This window comes from Mirounga leonina, unplaced genomic scaffold, assembly GCF_011800145.1.
Source record: "Mirounga leonina isolate KUSES-001 unplaced genomic scaffold, KU_Mleo_1.0 Mir_117, whole genome shotgun sequence".
Classification (NCBI taxonomy): Eukaryota; Metazoa; Chordata; class Mammalia; order Carnivora; family Phocidae; genus Mirounga; species Mirounga leonina.
Window position 1 is genome coordinate 5,499,414 of NW_023270274.1, and position 20,441 is coordinate 5,519,854.

The 20,441-nt window shown below is 46.0% G+C and overlaps 1 long non-coding RNA gene across 1 annotated transcript in view; it reads right to left on the reverse strand.

Annotated features, from left to right (window-relative positions):
- The window catches only part of LOC118007293, a 130,068-nt gene that overhangs the window by 20,100 nt on the left and 89,527 nt on the right, over positions 1 to 20,441 (reverse strand). The window contains exon 3 of the long non-coding RNA XR_004678366.1: positions 17,439 to 17,498. This is a non-coding gene — a long non-coding RNA (uncharacterized LOC118007293). The remainder of the gene's footprint in view (positions 1 to 17,438; positions 17,499 to 20,441) is intronic.

Sequence of the window (20,441 nt, forward strand, 5' to 3'; positions counted from 1 at the left end):
CTCATTACATCACCTGCGGTCCTTAATGCCCATCCCCCCACCGACCTCCCCTCCAGCAACCCTCAGTTTGTTTCCTATGGTTAAGAGTCTCTTGGGGCACCTGGGTCCTCAGTCCGTTAAGCATCTGCCTTCAGCTCAGGTCAGGATCTCGGGGTCCTGGGATTGAGCCCCACGTCTTCTCTCGGTCAGTCAGAAGCAAGTCTGTTTCTCCCTCTCCCTCTGTGATCTCTCTTGATTTCTCTCTCTCAAATAAATAAATAAAATCTTAAAAAAAGAAAAAAAAAGAGTCTCTTATGGTTTGTCTCTGTCTCTCGTTTTTGTTTTTGTTTTTTAAGATTTTATTTATTTATTTGACAGAGAGAGAGACACAGCGAGAGAGGGAACACAAGCAGGGGGAGTGGGAGAGGGAGAAGCAGGCTTCCCGCAGAGCAGGGAGCCCGATGAGGGGCTCAATCCCAGGACCCCGGGATCATGACCTGAGCCGAAGGCAGACGCTTAACGACTGAGCACCCAGGCGCCCCTCTGGTTTCGTCTTATTTTTCCCTCCCTCCCTTCCCCCTAAGATCCTCTGTTTTGTTTCTTAAATTCCACTTACTGTGCTTTCTCCTCTGCATTTCTTCAAGTTCACTTCCATGTGTAAGCTTGGGCATAAAACCTTCCTGCAGGGCTGAAGATGACAGGCACAATGATGACAACAATTTGCACGGTCACTGTTAGTCCTCACCGCTGAGGACACCAAGCTGTGCACTTGCCCCAGGTATTTAGACTGTGAAACTGCGACTGTCAGTCCACATAGAACATTTTGCTAAAATAATGTGTGCTCTCACTAAAATTATATGGCTACATTTCTTCAAGATGGCACAGAATTCTATTTCCACTCTTTTCATTACAACGTGAAAAGAAGAGCCCAAAGTCATAAAATCGGACTTGATATTTCCTTTGCCCACGAAGGTAAAAACCAACAGCATAAAGAAGTGGATGGGTTTCCAGGGTCAGTTAGGGCCCTGTGTCTCTGAAGCCCAGCCCCCTGTGCACCATCCTCCAGCGTAGCCGGATAGACACCTGTGGCAGAGAGACCACAGGAACCCTCTCAGTTCTGTCCCCGGCGACGAAACAGAGAATCCAGCAGGAGACTCTGTGTTCATTCCCTTGAGTTTCGCTTGTCCAAACAGAAGGAAGCTGCTTGGTAACAAGGGAGAGGGGGCTCTGTGTTCCCAGCGTCGGCAATGAAAGCAGACCCCACACTAACACCTCCTGACCACGTCTGCTGTGCCTCGGTTTTCTCCTCTGAAAAACAGGGATGAGAATGGCACTGCCTTCCTGTGTTTATGGTGAGGATTCAAGGGGATAGAACACATGGGGCACCTGACACAGAGCCTGACACTTAGCGGTTATTCAGGACGTGTGAACTCACAGGATGATGGTTACCTTTAGCATCTCAGGGGCCTCCAATGGGAAGCAGACCCAGGAGCTGTGACCTGAGGGCTGACTCGCACAGACCAGGAGACACTGCTCCAATGCTCACCGAATGCTCGCCCACTGCTCGCCCCAGAAGCAAACGCGAGGCAAAATCCAAGCCCCACCCATAACTACAGTGATTTTCCACTGAGTCTATACACCATTTTAAAAGCTACTTTTGTTTTAGGAGAACAAAAATTGTTAATGTTGGAGAAACAGATAAAAACAACGCCTATGACTCTGAAATCTGAAAAGAACTAAGTCTCTGTATTTATAAGAAGCGTGTATATGTATTTATAGTAAAATAAAAATATATTAAACATATGCATATTTATGCACACACATACAGAGCATTTTTACCTTTTGGGCCCCAGGTCTATCATATTTTCTGGTGCTCTGTTAGTTGGGGGAAGGGTTACAATTACATCAAAGTTTGTAACTTAAATCATTTTCCCCAAGGTTCAGCAAACACATTGCTATTTGGCCATGAACTCTGGTTGTTTCTCACTGACAAAATTTCCAGCTTTGCTCAATTTCCAAAAGAATGTTGTGAAACGTTTGGACTCTTAAACCATGTTTGTCCAAAGAGGTCAGTATGAAGCCTAAAAAGACTTCTGATCCAGCAAACAACAGTCATGTCTTCAGTCATTCTGAGATAGTCATGGAAAATTACAACACAGATGTTAATACTGGACCCTTCTCCTGGCGCCCAATGCCCACGAAGCAACAGAACAAAACCAGAACAAGAAAGTAAAAAATAAGAAGGCTCACATGATCAAAGAGGAAAGAAGGCAGATCTGTCGCGGTGCTGCTGAGATGGGTCTGAGCCTGCACTCTGCCATCTCCCGGCTATGTGAAGTGAGAAAGTTACTTGACTACTCTCTGCCTCTGTCTCTTCATCTGTAAAGTGGGAATAAAAATACTAACTGTTAGGGTGCCTGGGTGGCTCAGTCAGTTAAGCGTCTGCCTTCAGCTCAGGTCATGATCCCAGGGTGCTGGGATCGACCCCATGTCGGGCTCCCTGCTCAGCGGGGAGTCTGCTTCTCCCTCTCCCTCTGCCCCTCCCCCTGCTCGTGCTCTCTCTCTCTCTGTCAAATAAGTAAGTAAAATCTTTAAAAAAATAGTAATTGTTTTAGAGTCTTGCTCTAAGGATTAAATGAGTTGATGTATATTAAATGCTTAGTGCAGGGCCTGGTATAAAATGTGTTTTAAACATTTTTGCAAATAAAATAAGGACTGAAAGAAATTGTTTCTAACACTCGCCATGTTAAGATGCAGAAGCCAAAAGCAGAGTGACAATGACTGCCAGGATTGGGGAAAGACATGAGCAGTGACTGCTCAGTGGGGACGGGGTGTCTGGGGTGTGGAGAATGTCTTGGAACTAGATAGAGGTGGTGGTCTGTGCTCTCACAGCACCGTGAATGTACTAAATGACACCTTAAAATGGTCAACAGCTAATTTTATGTTACGTTAGAGAGGAAGCCCTACACTCAAGGATGACCCTAAACAGGCCTAAAGGTCAAAGCCAGTGGCCTGGCCACTATGGGCTATTCCTCAGGGCTTCTGCCAGCCTAGAGCTGGTAGGGAGCCTTGCCAGGCCAATTCAATGCTTTTTTGCTGCAACTCACTTGGGTCCCCTCAGAATCATAAAATTCTGAGTTTAGAGAAAAGACACTCACAGATCTGGCCTCTCTGCCTTTCTAGGACCCAGGACAAATGGTTATTTCCTTAATGTCCTTCAGAGGTGTAAGAACAGAATTCCTAAAGGTCCTTTCCTCCTCTAGGGAAAGGTTTCTTCATATTCAAATTAAGTAACTTAGAGCTCCTGGTAACTGTTAGTAGAAGACAGAAGAATAGCGTCACTCACTTAGGGTCAGAGAAGCAGTGGAGGCCTCCCCCGGCTCCAGCCAACCAGGACACTTTTTTCCAAGGGAGAAGGGGTCAGCAGCAGATCCCGGCACACGTGCGGATGACAGGGCTGCTCCCAGGGCTTGGGAACGAGGCACAGATCCAACAGGCAACCAGGAAAAGCTTTGCAAGTGCACTTTATGGCTCAGGGCCCCTAGCAACACCTTCAAACAGCATGTGCCTTTCAACTGACTTTCCAGAACCCCACCCTCAAGGCACACGGCCTGCTCAGCTCTGGTCCCCCGCCACAATGCTCGGCTGGGACAAGGCTGCTCAGGCTGAGCTACTGGGCCAAACAGCCACGGGAGGAGCAGACGTCTCTACGTGCCAGAGACAGTCAGGAAAGCATCCTTCTCTCATTTTTAAGCTTCATTCAGAGGTGCTCCCTTTATTTTGGTGCTATTCCCCAAAATCATCTTCACTGTTAACACCTTCACTCATTCAGTAAACATTTGCTGAGGACCGTCTTCACATCAGGCACTCGTGTGCTAGGAGTTAGAATGTAAAAATGATTTGAAAGTGGTCATTACCCATTTGGAGGGAAGGAGCTGTGTAGAAAAGTGTATTTATAATACAGTGTGACAAGTGTGATGATGGAGCTTCCACAGGCCACACAGGATGGTTCTCCCAACTCCGTCGGGGCAATGGGATCGGGAAAAGTGGGGTTGCACCAAGCTGAGATTTGGTAGAAAGAAAATAAACAGGAAAGGTGTTTCCTAAAGTGATTTCCAACAGAGGTGGTCCACAATATTGTATGAATTGGAAAGGATAGGTTTTAGAATATTTAAATTATTTTCTCATTGCTGAATTTTATGAATCTTTTAAATGGGCTTAAATCACTCACGGAAAAGAAAATAAGGAGGAAGTGAAAGAGAGCAGAGGAGGAGAGAGGGAGACTAACGGTGACTCTTCCCACATCTCAGGCACAGGGCACAGCACGCGGAGAGGCGTGGGGGTGACCCTGCTCTGAGTACAAGTGACCTGTGCAGGGACAGGAAATTAACTGTAAGAATCCAAGCAGTGTCAGGCCAGTTAATGGCTAAGACATCGAGACTGTGTGTACGTGTGTGTAAATGGAATTGACCTGGACTCACATGGTAGAGTCCTTCCAAAATATGTCTCCTCAGCCTATTTTATGTAAGATTCTAGAAACTATGTTCTCCAAAGCAGTAAAGTCACCAGAGTAATAAGGAGCCTAAAACGAAGCCGCAGTAAGATGACTGAGGGAACTGACGTCTTTTGGATGCAGAAGAGAACGCCGACAGGAGGCATGTGGCTGACCGCTGACCTCTACCAAAAAAGTGCCAAATAAATATTTCACCCCAGTAGTGAGAGTAGATCATGGCAGCGAAATCCTCTTGGGAGGCTCAGCTGTGTGTCCGTCTGCAGGTGACTGGAGAGGGCAGGGCCCATCCACCACCCGCCAGAGAAGGGAGTTGTACCCTACGTCAAGTTGAAGTCATCTCTAAGACCACCTTTACTTCCCAGGGCTGGGATTCCCACTCATCTAACAGGAAACTCTACAGCCTCAAATTTCACCAGAAGTAAAAGACTAGAGCCAAAAACACTGTTTTCAGATGATGGTGGCTGCTTCTTTCTGAAGGGGAGTCTCGGGAAGCCATCGATGAGGATGGAGTCATCGCTGCTGGAAGGCAGTCCACGATGAAAGGGGCAGCTGCAGATGCTCTATTCAAATTCTGAGAAGGTTTAGAAACCTTTACAATATGTTGGTTGGGTTGAGGGTCTGTCTTCCCCCCCCCATTTCAAATTTCCAACTGATCCATAGCCCAAACAGAAATCTTACTTCAGCGGCCATATATCTCTCTGATAAAATTTCCTGCCTCTGTCAAAATGCCCTACAGACCAGACCATGGAAAAAGTTCTCGCTTCAGAAGAACAATTGTCTGCTGCAGAAATAAAGTAATGCCATTCCTATGAAATCTATAAACTCAAAACAGGGACACAGAACTAGTGGTTGCCAATAACTTTAACTTCATTTATCTATATTTGGCAAAAATTGTGCTGCAGCTGGAGATGAAATGCTGAGCAAATCACTACAGAGACGTGAGCTCCAAACAGCAATTACTAAGCTGTGCTGCCTCGTGTAAGATTTCACTTTTGTTTATTATATTTAAAGCAACGCTCTAACTCCGTACAGTACAGACGACATTGTCTCAAGCAATAGCTGCTCACAGGGGCACATCCACCTCGCCGTCTGTCCATGAAGGTGCTCTAAGGGAGGCGGGAGGTCTCTCTTGTGGCCACGTGAGCACAGCCAAGATGGGAGCCCTGCCACCAAATGCACCTCTCTTTTGTTCATAATTGGAAGAAACTATTCTCGTGTTCACTCAAACTTGGCTTATCACATACTATGCACAACTCTGATGATGCCTCTTTTTTTATCAGTGCAGATATTGATAATTATAATTGGCAGGCTGAGGAAGAAGGATATAAATATCTCATCAGCTGCCACAGAGCAGAGAAGTGGGGGGTGGGGGGGAGGTGGCAACCTACACGTCGGAAAGGGGCTGACGGGGGAAGATGGATCCTCACAGCCATTGTCTACCAGCCAACATCTGGTTCTTATAGTGGGTGATGATTTTCATAGAATCACAGAAATTAGAGATAGAAAAGACCTATTAGGTCATCTAGCACAGCTCTCTGCCAGTGTAGAATTGTTCTCTGCAAGAAAGACTACCTCTTTGTTCTCATAAAAAGCTCTGATACTTGCGAATGGCTTCCCAACAGAGGATGGCTTTAAGTGGACTCCAGAGGTAAAGGAGTTGAAAAATTATTAAAAACCTAACTCTGTGCAACAATAGCCTTTTATGTGTTTATAAGACATGGCAATATGGAATGTTAGCGATTTACAGAACCTCAGACAAATTCCACAAGGATTGTTCCAACTCGATTAAGACGAAACTTTTTTTGGGGGGGGGAAAAAAAGGAATAAAGAGCTGGCCAGGCAGTTATTGAAGTTACTCTTCAACCCAGTCCTAAAATTATTTCCAAAAATTGGACTCCCTGAAATTAAACATACCTTTTTTCAGTGAACATTATTTAATCTTCTCATGTAAGGACATCCTTCCTAATCTTTTGGCTTATCAATTAACCTCTATTTTTGAAGCAAATATCCCACCTGATGTGTCTAATACTACTTTTTCTCTCTGAAATTTTACTTACAAAGATTGGCCTGATCTTCCCCCTTATCTGTCTTGGTTTATTAACACCACCGGGAAATTCACTGGACTTTGTATTGACTTGATATCTAGTTCTGATTCGTGGTCTTTACTTTGGTGGGCCTCCACCTTGAGAAAACCTCCAATTCTTGGACTACAACCTAAGATTTCTACTCAGTAGGAACCAGACCTTATTTTTTTTTAATTTTTTTATTGTTATGTTAATCACCATACATTACATCGTTAGTTTTTGATGGAGTGTTCCATGATTCATTGTTTGCGTCTAACACCCAGTGCTCCATGCAGTACGTGCCCTCCTTAATACCCATCACCAGGCTAACCCATCCCCCCACACCCCTCCCCTCTAGAATCCTCAGTTTGTTTCTCAGAGTCCATAGTCTCTCATGAGGAACCAGACCTTATTAAGTTTGCTATCACTGGCCCCTTCTCTTACATTAGGCAATAACTTCAGACACGTTCATGATATTTTGCTCACCAGATATGACACAATAAACACCAGGTCAAAAACTGGGATTTAGCCTTCTGAAGGGATGCGGTTCAAAATGGTGAGCAAAAGAAAATGTTCCCTGAATCAGGTTAGAAACACTAGCCAGATGGAATGCAAATCATTAATTTCACTTCTTTCACCCATTGACTACTACCTTCATCCCACATTGAGTGACTGAGTCACCAGCACCCAAAGTATTTTATGACACAAGTGAAGCATTTCTTTGCAGTTTCCAAAGGAACAGCTTCCTTCATACAATTAAGTGATCTTTTGTTTGAGGGCATGACGAAAGGACAAGAATTTCTGGTATTGTTACTTATTGCTATTACCATCATCAAAAAGAATTTAATTGGAATCTATTTTATATGTGACAGACAAAGGCAGTTAAATGGTCATAGTTATTCTACAGTAAACAACTTTCAAGCACTTATTATACACAAAGCACCGTGCCAGAAGAGGGCACAGAAGGTTGAGTACGACACGGCCTCAGGCTGTGAGAAGATCATAATGCGCTGAGAGAGACAGAGACAAGCGCCTGCTCATGATCCAGTGTGACAGGAGAGGCAAACACAAGGCAAAAGGAAGCACAGAGGAAGGGGCAGGTAGCTTAGCCTTGCCTTCCAGAAACCCACGCACTAGCGAGGGCGGCAGAGATATGCACGTGTGGACAAACAGCCCACAGAATGCAGATACAGAATATGTATAGTCTGTGGTAGCCTACCAACTAGTGATTCCATGACCAAAACCAAGAGGGGCGGGTTGTTGATCAGAAACACATTCCTGTTTTGCCTTAAATCAGGAGTGACCTTAAATCAGGGTACTAACCAGAAATCCGAAGAACCAAGTTCCATCTACTCTATCACCTTGCACAGGTCACTCATGTATTCACTCACTATATTTTTTTAATAAACACTTTATTTTGTAGATCAGTTCTGCATCACAGCAAGATTGAGAGGAAGGCCCAGAGATTTCCCATATGCCCTCTGCCCTACACACACACAGCCCGCCCCCCATCAACATCCCCACCAGAGCAGCATCATTGTTTCAATCAATGAACACGTGTTTCTTCGGGCAACCATCCATGGCAGTCACTCAGTTTCTACAACATGGGAGCTTAAGTGTCTACTCTGTTGTGAGGGCCACATTAGACGGCATTCCAGCCTGGAAAGTGTAATCTCAATACATCCGTGCAGAAATATTATCCTGAGCAGTTATTTCCTAAATCTGTAACTCCAGTCATTTTCTTAATTATTTATGCATGTTCATATGGAGCCAAAGACACTAGATGTGTTTCTTTTTTTTTTTTTTAAAGATTTTATTTATTTATTTGAGACAGAGAGCATGAGAGACAGAGAGCATGAGAGGGAGGAGGGTCAGAGGGAGAAGCAGACTCCCTGCCGAGCAGGGAGCCCGATGAGGGACTCGATCCCGGGACTCCAGGATCATGACCTGAGCCGAAGGCAGTCGCTTAACCAACTGAGCCACCCAGGCGCCCCACTAGATGTGTTTCTGTCTCCTTTTTATTTTATTTATTTGAGAGAGAGACAGAGAGGGAGAGAGAGAGAGCATGAGTGGGGAGGAGAGAGAGAAGCAGGCTCCCCGCTGAGCAGGGAGTCCGATTGGGGCTTGGGATCATGACCCAAGCCGGAGGCAGACACTTAACAGACTGAGCCTCCCAGGCACCCCCATGTCTCCTTTTTACCATCATCATGCATTCTTCCCATTCATTCCTTAGGCATTCAGTATGCACTTACTGTGTGCTACAGCCTGGGCAAAGAATTGCAGGTGATACAAAGATTCCTTTGAGTGGGTCGTCTTGAAAGGACTTCATTTTAGAGGAGGTGCTTATGACTATCTTTTTGTGATCTGGGTTGGTTCTGCGTCTAATTCTGCTAAGTTTCTTATGGGAACTTACACATAACAAACCATGTGGTCCTATAAGGATCACTCTAGTGAGGCAGGTGTATGAACACCTTTTTTTCCTATGCAGAACTGCCATGGGTCCTGTTACGAGGAGGTGGCTCTTTTTGGATGTCCTTGGTAACATACACCCAACCCAGATTACCAAGAAGCAAGATTTTTCTGCTTCTAAGAGATTCAGTAGAAAGGTAAAATCACCTGTCAACTTCCAAAAGGATTTTCCATCCAAAATCAATTTGGCCCCAGTGTTTATTCCACCGGGGAGAAACAGTATCACAAACTAGCGTTTTCCTGCTCTCCTTTTTTCTCTGTAGAAAATGCAGTCCACCTTGAGGAATTCTGGAGCACGCCCTAACGACATTCCCTTGTGCAGAATTTCCAACTTCACTGACTGGCAAATAATGCTTCCTGGTCTTTTCTGATGTTTCCTCCTTGATTTTTCAGGATGGAAACCTCAATTCATTCTCTTTTTAATGGTAAATTATTGCAAGGGTACCAAATGGTTCTGATCTAAGTGGAGAACGCGCAAAACTGAGCCCTGGCTGAGGTTACAGAGACAATGGCCTACCATCATGAGGGCAAGAACCTGGAAGCTGGGCCATTCTGAAACTGCCTTCTGTAGTTATTTTACTCTTTTCTTATCCTGTTTCTTGTGCTTATGCTACTTTGCCAATGGACTTCGAATTTCAAGATGGCAACAACCATGTCTGATTCATCCTTCTGACACCCTTTAAACCCCAGCAACTCACACAGTTCTGGAAAATGCCCGCTAAATACCGAAGGGTGACTCTGCCCTGATCCAGCTGCACTCCCACCGTCGACCTTTCAGGTTAGGAGCGCGTGAGCAGTGCAGTCCATCACCAAGGGGCAGATGCCAGACAACTCGCCCGTAACGGAACTAGACCAACAACCTTTATCTTACCAGCACCACTCTCTAAGTAACAGAGAAGACCGCCACAAACAAGTGACTAGACCACATCTGAAGATATTGCAAATCCTCTGGACCCATTCTGTTTCTTAGACTGTAACAAGTTGGGTGGCCTTTACCTGAAAAGCCATGCCACTTGGTACTTTGGGGGCAACTTACATAACAGCTCAAGGCCTTAGTGTCTTCACCTCTATAATGCGCTAGATGAATAGTAGGTATCCAAGGGTCCTTTTAGATCTGAAATTCTTTGATTACATTTCTGTCAACAATCACCAAACACTGACTGATTGGATTGAATGAGCTGAAAAGCAAAGGTTTACAGTTTAATTCATTTCTATAAAAATGAATTGCATGCAGAGCACCATGCTGGGTGTTAGAGGAGCTGGGAGAGAGAATATGGCAATGCTTTCGTCTCAGAAGAACCGGGATTCCTGCTCTGGATGGTGGCATAAATTATCTTCCAATTCAGTAAAGGATGTGGGCTAGAGCAAAAGCAGCTCTTCAGCAACTGTGCCGCTACTTTCTCAGATTCGACGTGGATCATGCACCCTGCACACGGGTTTCTTACAAAGGGGCTTTGCAGAGGCTGAGCAGGTCTCACTTCCCTCGTTACTCCTACTCGTCCCCCTGCTCCCAGGACACAGAGACCTTCTGCAGCCCACCAAACATCCCAGTGCTTCCTCCATGCCAAGCAAGGCCTGGCTCAGGCTCTGCCTCTTTCTGGGAGGCTTTCTGCCCCCCACCTTCTCCTCAGACTACCATTTACCCACAGAACCTAGGACGCCTTCCTTGCTTCCGGTCAGCTCAGTCATTCCCTCCTCTGTGCTCCCATTTCCCCAGCACTAATCTCCACTCCAGTGAGGCTGGTACTAGAATTGCCGTTCAGGTAGGAATATCCCTCCCTAGGCCCCGGGTTTTCCAAGGACAGGAGCTGCCTTTCTAATTAACCTGTGCCAATCTATCAATGGGTGCATATACCTGCTATGAAAACATTTGCTCTTGACCTGAACCATGGCCTAGTGTTCCAGATTCACTTGTAGCTTTGCCTTTTGTAACCCTAGTACTAAAAAAGAATCAGTTTCCCAGCACAAAAGCCAGTCTCACATTTGGGAGACTGACCTGACATAACCTTAAACTCACCCCTCCTTGTGACACTAGAAGGACCTAAATAAAGGCACCAACCTTGAGCAGCAGGTCAAGGTGTCTGAGAGTCAGGACACAATTAGGACACCTCTTTCTCTTTTTCTCCTCCGTGTATTTCAATTGCCAGAATGCATGCCTGTTCTCCCACTGGACTGTCCTATTCTCGAGGGCAAGGTGCCTTCATCAACACCATGTCCTGCCCAGTGCCTCGCCCTTGCAGAGTGTGCATGCAGACCGCATTAGTCAGGACTCGATTTTATGTAATTGCTCAAATGTTGACCTCTCCCTCTGTGCCAGGCACCACTCTATGAGCTTCATATGTAATAACGCATCTAATCCTCCAAACAGCAACCCAATGAGGGAGTGTAGTATTATAGTAGGCAGGCTTCTCCAGAGAAACAGAACCATCAGTATACGTGTATGTATAATAATATCCCATGATTATTAGAGAGAGACATATTTTAAGGAATTGGCTCATGTAATTATAAGGGCTGGCAGGTGCAAAATCTGTGGGGTATACACCCAGGGAGCAGTTGATGTTGCAGGTTGAGTCTGAAGACTATCTGCTGGCAGAATTCCTTCTTGCCCAGGGAAGATCAGTCTTTCTATCGAGGCCCCTCACATCAGAGAGTCATTTGCTTCACTCAAAGTCTATGGATTGAAATGTGAATCTCATCTAGAAAAGACCTCCAAGCTAACACATAAAATTAACCTGCACAGGAAGGTACCATCATTACCTGCGCTTTCTGGAAGAGAAAAGGAAAGTACAGATTGTTTGAGTAACTAGTCCCATGTCACATGGGGACATGCAGCACAACTGGGATTTGGACCAGACAGTTGTCCCAAGAGCTTATCATCCTAAGCCCTGAACTATATCACTTCCCTGTGAGTCACAGCACGGTCTCCAGTATCTTGTCAGGAGGCCGTATATATAAAGGAACACGTGGAAGCAAACGACCCCTTTCTGATACTGTCAAAGGGATAATGCCCTAAGTCAACATAGCACTGATCCAGCAACACAATTCCAGATCAGAGTCCAAAAGGAAGACTGCATGTTTAGTTTGGTCACACGATTCCAACCTCAACAACCTGAACCAAGTCAGCGGGCCCCGTACGCCAGGCAGAAGGGCACTAGCCCGGGGGGCTCGTGGTTCATCTGCCTGTCTTTGCTTTTGCCTTTGTTTTTGGGGAGTGTGTGTGTGTGTGTGTGTGTCCCCACACATGAGCACACCTGCCTATGCATGACTCCGAAGAAATCCACTGTGGGTCCCCCAGGGACACCGATGACAGATGCCTCCAGTTCATCATGTATTACCACTTTCTTCTGCATAGGACTGAATCCTAAAAGAGTCCTGAACTTGTCCCAAACCTCCAAAATAGTGTCAATTCACTGTAATGGTTAAGAGCAAGGGCCCTGGATTTTAAAAAACTGGGCAAGAATCCCACCTCTGTCACTTATTAGCTAAATACTCTTGGACAAGTTACTTAATCTCTCCAAGTTCTGGTCCAATCCTATACAATGGGTTCATCAGGACGCCCACCTGGGAGGTCACTGAGGGGACTCAGAAGCAACAATGCATGTAAGGAACACGGCCCAGTGCCTGGCACAGGGGCATGCTCAATGGGGGTGGCCATTATTTTGTAGGATGATAAATGCTTTATCATCAAATTTCCTCACAAAAAATCTTTTAATGGGGAAAAAAAAGTGCCTAACAAAGCAATCTCCTCATTAAGACTTTCCATATGCCTTGCGGGCTGGAAAAGAGTCAGAAGGATCCAAAGGTCACTGGAGCCGAGAACCTGTCTAGATGGGCCTCGCTTGCTCTTCCCACCGCTGACCCCACCCCAAGCCACTGGCGGAGTTGTGAAGCCCTTCCTGTCCTGTGTCAGCACCGCGGTGGTTCACTTGCAGTGGTGTGTCCGTGCACCCCACCCAGGGGTGCAGCCCCCCTAGCCTCCATGCCTGCAGCCTGCACAGCATGGTTACCATCGCTGTCATCCTGGCAGGAACGACTGGACCCCACTTGCCCCACGTGTGTAGGAGGAAATTACTGTAAGTGCTCCTCCACAGGGCACTAACTTTACTCAGTCTCTGTAGGAGATTAAGTGACTCTGTCTTCATGGCTCTGACATCATCTCAAATGTATGAACACTGGCCCAGGGTTTAATAAATTTCAGCCATCATCCATTCTCAACTTTTGCTTGGGTTGCAGTTCCTCTATTTAACAGAAAACAGTCATGGACCAGATGAAAGCAATTTTCCCACATGGCACCTGCATTTTATTTTCCAGTCTCTCAGAAAAAGACTGCACCTCTCACCTTGCAGCTATCAGGAGCATGCGGAACGCTGCCATCTACATGGACCTCACAGGAAATGATGCACATTCCCCAAATTCTTTGCAGGACAAAGGGGCCTCCCTGTTTCTGCCCCACACTGTGCAAACAACAGGAAGTGCTGAGCAGCAGGGAGGGAGGGCAGAGACCGCGATGTGTGTCCCTATTACTGGGGACTGGACACCTTCAACACTGGACAAATTAATGTGGAGTACCTACCACATGTTGAGAAATGTGCTCAGGGCTGGATTGACAGTGCATGCAAGAGAACTCTGTACCATCCCTCATGGGTCTTACATTTTTCGGGGATCCACAATTAACCACCATAATTGCAATTGTGAGACAGGCTACAAAGGACGAGGGCAGAGTGTGAGAGAATACAGAACACGGGGCTGGACTCAGTCTGGAAGTCACTAAAGGTGTCCCTGGAAAGCAAGACTTCGGCTGAAATCTGCAGTTCACCTGAGAGTAAGCTTGGTAAAGAGGAGTCCAGAGGAGCTCTACAGGCTGGGCTGAAAAAGCTACGGGACTGACTAGCAGCAGCAGATGCACGCTGTATCCAGGACTGAGAAGTGCCGAGTGGCTGGAGTGGGCAAAGCCAGAACACGCAGGGCCTGCAGACCACATTACAGAGGTTCAGTCGTATCTGAAGGTTGAAAGAAGAGGTGAGAAGATCGGATTTATCTTCTACAAGATGATTTGGGCCATATGGAAAAGGAAGTAGGGGAGGCAGGAGCAGATAAGATCCAAACAAACACTGGGGTGGCAAAGTTCACAGCAGCACCGTCCGCAAGAGCCAAAAGGTAGGGAGAGCCCAACTGTCCATCAACTACGGGACCGATAAGCAAACTGTGACGTACACAGACGATGGACTATTCCTCAGACTTAAAAGGAATGAAGCACTGACACAAGCCACACCATGAAAGAACCTGGAAATCATGTCTGGTGGAAGAAGCCAGACACAAAAGGCCCTGTATTGTAGGATTCCATCTATATGAAATGTCCAGAATGGGCAAATGCACAGACACAGAAAGCAGATTTGTGGTTGTCAGGGGCAAGCGGGAGGGAGAAACAGGGAGTGACTCCTGAACAGGTATGGGTTGCACACTTGAGGTGATGGAAGATTCTGGAAGGAAATGATGGTGATGGCTGCACAGCACTGCAAATACCTTTAATGCCACTGGTCTACACCACTCCCCAAGGCTGCACTGTCTACATGTCAGCCGCAGGAACCCTCGCTCCCCCACTTCAGACCTGGCGGCTCATTAGCAACAGCAATGGGGACAACGGACAGGTCCGTTCCTTCCCCTCTGCGCTCCACATCATATCCCACATTTGGACGTTCAGGTTAGTTATGATGTGAACATTGTTGTAACAATAACTCGTTAATGAACACAGCACTTCTGTGTTTACAGAATACGCTCATGTCTATTGTATTTCTTCTACTCAGCAATCCTGAAAGTAGATTATTATTAACTCCATCCTACAGATGAGCAAATTGGGTTCAGAGAGGTTAATTAACTTGCTTAAGATCCTACTGTGAACAAATACGAAACCAAAAATTGGAATGCAAGTCTTTGGCCTGCAAGTCCAATATTCTTTCCACAATATCACCACTTCCATTCTAGAAAACCAGATCTCCACACCAATAATGTGAAAATTCCATCTCCCTTCAAATAGAGGGACAAAAACAGTACTTCTGGCTGACAACAAATCATCCAGCATTTGACCATACTTTCCACTGGGTTCTTAATTGGGAAATAGCACAAATATTTCCTAATTATATCATTTGTAAGGTCTCCAAGCTGGAAGCAAATCTCCTTGAGTTCATGATTAAGAGATGTGTGTGTGCGCATGCATGTGTGTTCTGGTCCCCTTAATCCCAAAAGGTCTGTCCTATTTATAAGTACATCACAAGCTTATGATAAATCCTTGTTGATGTGAAAATAAAATTAATATAAATTCACTAAATTTTTACAAATAATGCTTGCATAGGCCATGTAATACTTTGGGGAGAACCACATTTCCCAACTCTAAAATGACTATCTGTCAGTTAGACCCCAATCTCGGGAAAGGTTCCCAGTTACTTAAGGAAACACTGGCCTCCACCGCTCATGCTAGTGCATCTCAGAGCACTGCAGGGAACAAGGATGCACGCTGCCCTGAAATCAATCTGGACTCAATTTTACAATCTGTATCAATCACTCCTACCCCTATTTCACAGACGATGAAGGGGTAAGTGAGTTCAACCATTCTACCAGGGACAAGGATTGCTCCATATCCCCTTCTGACCGCAGCATTTTGCCTCTGGGGACTTGGCTCTCAGGGACCATCTAAACGGAGACAGACTGGTGACCAGAGCTGGACATGGCTGCTCTACCTGAGCCATACGACCAAGGGCTGTCACAAAAAGGGCCAGTCAGAGGGCAAGGACAAAGCTTCATGAAAAGAGAGACAGAAACATAAACATGTAATAAAAAGGGATTTAAGGAAACAACAAACAAGCTCAGAACTAAGGGAGTAGATAAGTAGCTGAGTCGCAGAGAAACTCGATAAAGTTCACACATGTGCGTGCTCTTCTTGTCCTGCATCTGGGGGCTCAGTCACTGCGAAGGTCATGCCATGACCACGTGGAAAGAGGAACCAATGAACCTGGTTGGGGCTTTCGATTCTATTCCACCAGTAATGGACCGCACGGTACCGAGCAGGTCCCATTGACCGCGTGACTCCATTCTCTCATCGGTACGGCAGAAATAAATCAGTGTTTCACAAGACTCTTATGAGGATGAAATAAGATGATTCATGTGAAAGCGCTTAGAGGACTAACTGAATAAGAATGTGTGGATGTGGATGAAAGAGGTGTGTTCACTGAATGAAAACACTGACATTTTTAACACCTTCCGGCATGCCTGCCTTACACAAAGAGCTTGTGCATGTCTTATCTAGTTCACCCTTCACAAGATCACTCTGTGAGGAAGAAATCATGATGATGCCCTTTCCAGAGGAGGAAACTGACATGCGGAGACTTTCAGAGCACACCAGGTCTTGCAGGAGCCTTACAGGGGCAGCTTGAACAGTCAGTAGAATTTCAGTCCACATTATTAATCACTTAATAAAAATAATGAGGAGGAGGTGGAGAAGGAGACACAGAAGTAAGGCTCACAGATTGTCCTATTTGATTCCCATAACAACCCTATGAGGTAGATATTGTCACAGCCCCACTTCACAGATGAGAACACTGAGGGAGGGAGAGGTTGATTAACCTGCACGACATGGTGCTGGGAAGCCACGGAGTCTGTCAAGCCTGTTTGCGAAGCAGCACGGGCAAATGGACAAGAAAATGGACCTGAGAGCCAGACCCCCTAAGCTCAAATCCCAGCTCCCTCACTCCCTTGTTCTGTGACCTAAGGCCAGCCACTTCACTATCCTGTGCCTCGGCTTCCCCATCTGAATAGTAGGGACAATAGCACCAACCTCAAAGGTTGTTATAAGGATTAAGTAAGTGAATACATGCTAAGTGCCTGTTCCTTAAAGTGTGATCCATGCACCATTGGTGGCCCCTGGGAGCTCATTAGAAATGCAGCATCTTGGGTCCACTTCAGACACTACACTGGAACCTGATCCGAGGGAACTTGTCTGCACACTGATGTCTGAGAAGAGCTTAGAGCACTATGGTTAAGGGCTATGCTAGCTGATGTCTTTACTGTCATTACAGATAATGACACAAAGCGTGAGTGGGGGGGGAGGGGACAGGGACTGGTGGGAAATGAGCCTGGTGGAGGGAGCTGGGGTATACTGTAAAGGACCCAGTCAGGAAATCAGGTGCTGTCCTGAAGGTTTTAGAGAGACAGAGGCCATGAAGGGTTGGGAGTTTTAGGATTCTCTTCCCAAAAAAAGCCAACCAAACAAATGAGCAAGCATTAGATGAACAAGTATCACAAGATTCTCTACTGCAAACCAAACTCATGTGACTCTGCCAGAGCCCAGGGCATCCTTGAGCACCCACCAGGGAACTGGACGATGGAGCCTTGCCCAGGCCTGTGTCCCACACCTGACTCACCGAGGGACCCCTGAGCAGATGCAATCTCCCTTTCACTCTTCCCCACCAGTGGGTCAGGACCTACAAGGAGGCAAATAAGGAAATTCATGTTAAAGTATGTTACAAACAGGGAAACACTAGGCAAAAGTACGGATTCTTACTGGAAAAGCAATTCTCTTCCAAATGGAAAAGCACCAAACACACCATAAGAAAACCTGGGCCCTAGGATTCAGAACCTAATCCAAGAAATGTCTGTGAGATTCTAATTCAACCAATCTGGGTGCGTGTGTGCAGGGTGGAGAGAGTATGAGGACTGTGAGGGAGTCCAAAAGTCTTTTTATAGAAAACATCCCTAGATTGTTGTAATGGCAATTTAGGATTTAGAAGGGTATGTCTCAAACTGGAATGCAAAGAAGAATCTCCTGACAGGTTGTTCAAACATGGGATTCCGGGGCTTTACCCCCAGAGCTCCTGATTCAATAGCTCTGGGCCGTCCTAGTTCACTAGGGCTGCTGTAACAAAGCCCAACAAACTGAATGGCTTCCACAGTAGAAAAGTATCTTCCGCAGGTCTGAGGCCAGGAGTCCAAGATCAAGGTCTGGGCAGGGTGGGGTGTGACTTCCGAGGGCTGGGAGGGAGAATCTGTTCCATCCCATCCTCCAAGCTGCCGGTGCTCTGCTGGCCATCTCTGCTGTCCCTTGGCTTGCAGATGCACCAACCCAATCTTGGTCTTGATGTTCATGACATTCACCCTGTGAGCGTGTCTGTGTCTACATTTCCCCTTTTTAGATGGACACTAGCCAGACTGGCGTAGGTGGATCCATCCAGTATGACCTCATCTTAACGAGGAATGCCTACCATGACCCTACTTCCAAATGAGATCACAATCTGAGGTCCTGGGGTTTAGGACCCCAACATACGACTTTTGAAGGGACAATTCAATCCCTAACACCTACCTTACCCTGCACATAACTCACAGCCCCCGAATCCTAATGAATTCAGGTCATTGTAGTAATGAACGACCCACAGCACATAACTTTTTCTTCTTGTCCTATTCAGCTCCTCCTAAATACGTATCTCTTTGCTATTGTACCTTCCCTCCTGGACTCCTGCAAGTTCTCCGGGAATAAAGCCATGGGCTTCCGCAGCAGGACTTCTCAGAGCAGTATCCCATCAATGCCCATCTTTGTGAAGGCGGCATTCACCAGCTCAGTGGTGCTTTGTCACTCCAAGCCCTTCTCCTTCCCAGGACCCCAGTGATTACCAAAGAGCAACTGCCTCCCTGATGCATCTACAGAGCTGGAAATCTGCGGTTACCATGGTTAATATTTCTGACTTGATTGGCACCACTAGTAATTGAACGGCAGTCTCTCGAGTGCAACACGCTCTATTCATTAGCTCCTATTGTGTTGGGCCATTGCATCAAACCACATTATTTTTCTGCTTACGAAAGAAAGAAAGAAAGAAAGAAAGAAAGAAAGAAAGAAAGAAAGAAAGAAAGAAAGAAAGAAAGGAAAAGAAAAGAAAAGAAAGGAGGAAAGAAAAGGCAGTCATGAATACAACACTATGTTGCCATATGAGATGCTGCAGTTTTGCTTCGAGGGGGAAATCGTTCTAGACGGAATGTAATGTTGTACCAGCTCTGGCCCCATCAAGAATGGTGAGATGTAAAGTGAGAAATCTTAATTGTGGTGGCACAGTCACACAGAATCAGAGCTAGAAATCAAAACTAGCCGAGTCCCAGTGTTTGTGTCATGAAGGCAACTGCTCATTTGTTTACCATACTGTCAGCATGCCTAGAACCATCTTTGAATTCATGTCTCCCTCACATCTATTTATACCCCGCCCCCATTCCCAGCATTTCAGAAATCTTTTGTGAGCTCGGGGAAGTTTTTCTTTGATGATTTAATAAAAAGTGTATGGATTTGTAAAATCCTTGCATTTTTATGTCAGGATTCTATTTTTAGTAATCACAACAATGTTTTGTTTTTCGGCTGGAACAACCATTTGACTTCATTGGACTTGTGCTCCTCCTTTCTCTCTCTCGTCACCACAGCTGCTGGAGATGAACCAACTTCAGACTGTGTACCTGTGTGCACGACAGCAGGAGTATTAATAGTAACAAAGAAAATGCAAAAAAAAAAAGTAAGAAAAGGTACAAATAACAGTAACATTATTAATACTACCAAATGCAATAAAATAAGAAAAGGTGAATTTTTTGGTTTTGTTTTGATTTTTTACATTCCAGCACTTATTTGTAAAACTATTCTGGTTTTATAATTTCGGGCTTAGGAAATGGGAGATGGTAAGACTTCAAAACCCTGAGTGTGAGCACTGCCATCACCTGCTGTCTGGGCCCACATCACCGAATGCTGGGGACACAGCGGCACTGGACGGGAAGCCAGCCCGTCTCTGTGTGTGAAGGACATGGGGCTCTCGTGGATTCTCTCTTCCCTTCCTGCCTCAATCTAACCCTGACATTTCTCTCCGCCACAGAGTCCCTCACATACCCGTCACCCGGTGCTGCACCAGGCCCTGTCCCTGCGTCCGGGCGTAGTAGAGTTCAGAAATCACCTCCCCCCTGACTAACTGCTTCTGCTCCCCCTCTTGATTTAGTATCTGGCTAACTTCCTAAAACTACTTTGCCTTCATTTCCTGAGAAGGTAGACAATACTAAAAGTATCTCCCGTCCCGAAAAAAAAAAGAGTCGACAGACTCAAAGTCCAATGACCACCACCACCACAAAGTTGTGTTTTCCCAGCACTATGTTACAAACAGGAGTCTGGCGTCTCTGGGCCTGCCCTGCACTGTGTGTGACCCACGGCAGGCTTCCGGACGCCCTGCCGCCCTCCTGCTACTGGTCATGTCGCGATGAACTCAGAGTCAGGATGTACTCCCTTGACTGCATTTGTGCTTGTGACCCCCGCCCTCATCTACCTAGCTCTGCAACCATCTAAATATCGATATCCTCCCCCATTCCATCTCCCTCCCAGCCATGCTTCACTCAATTTATCCTCTTCCAGT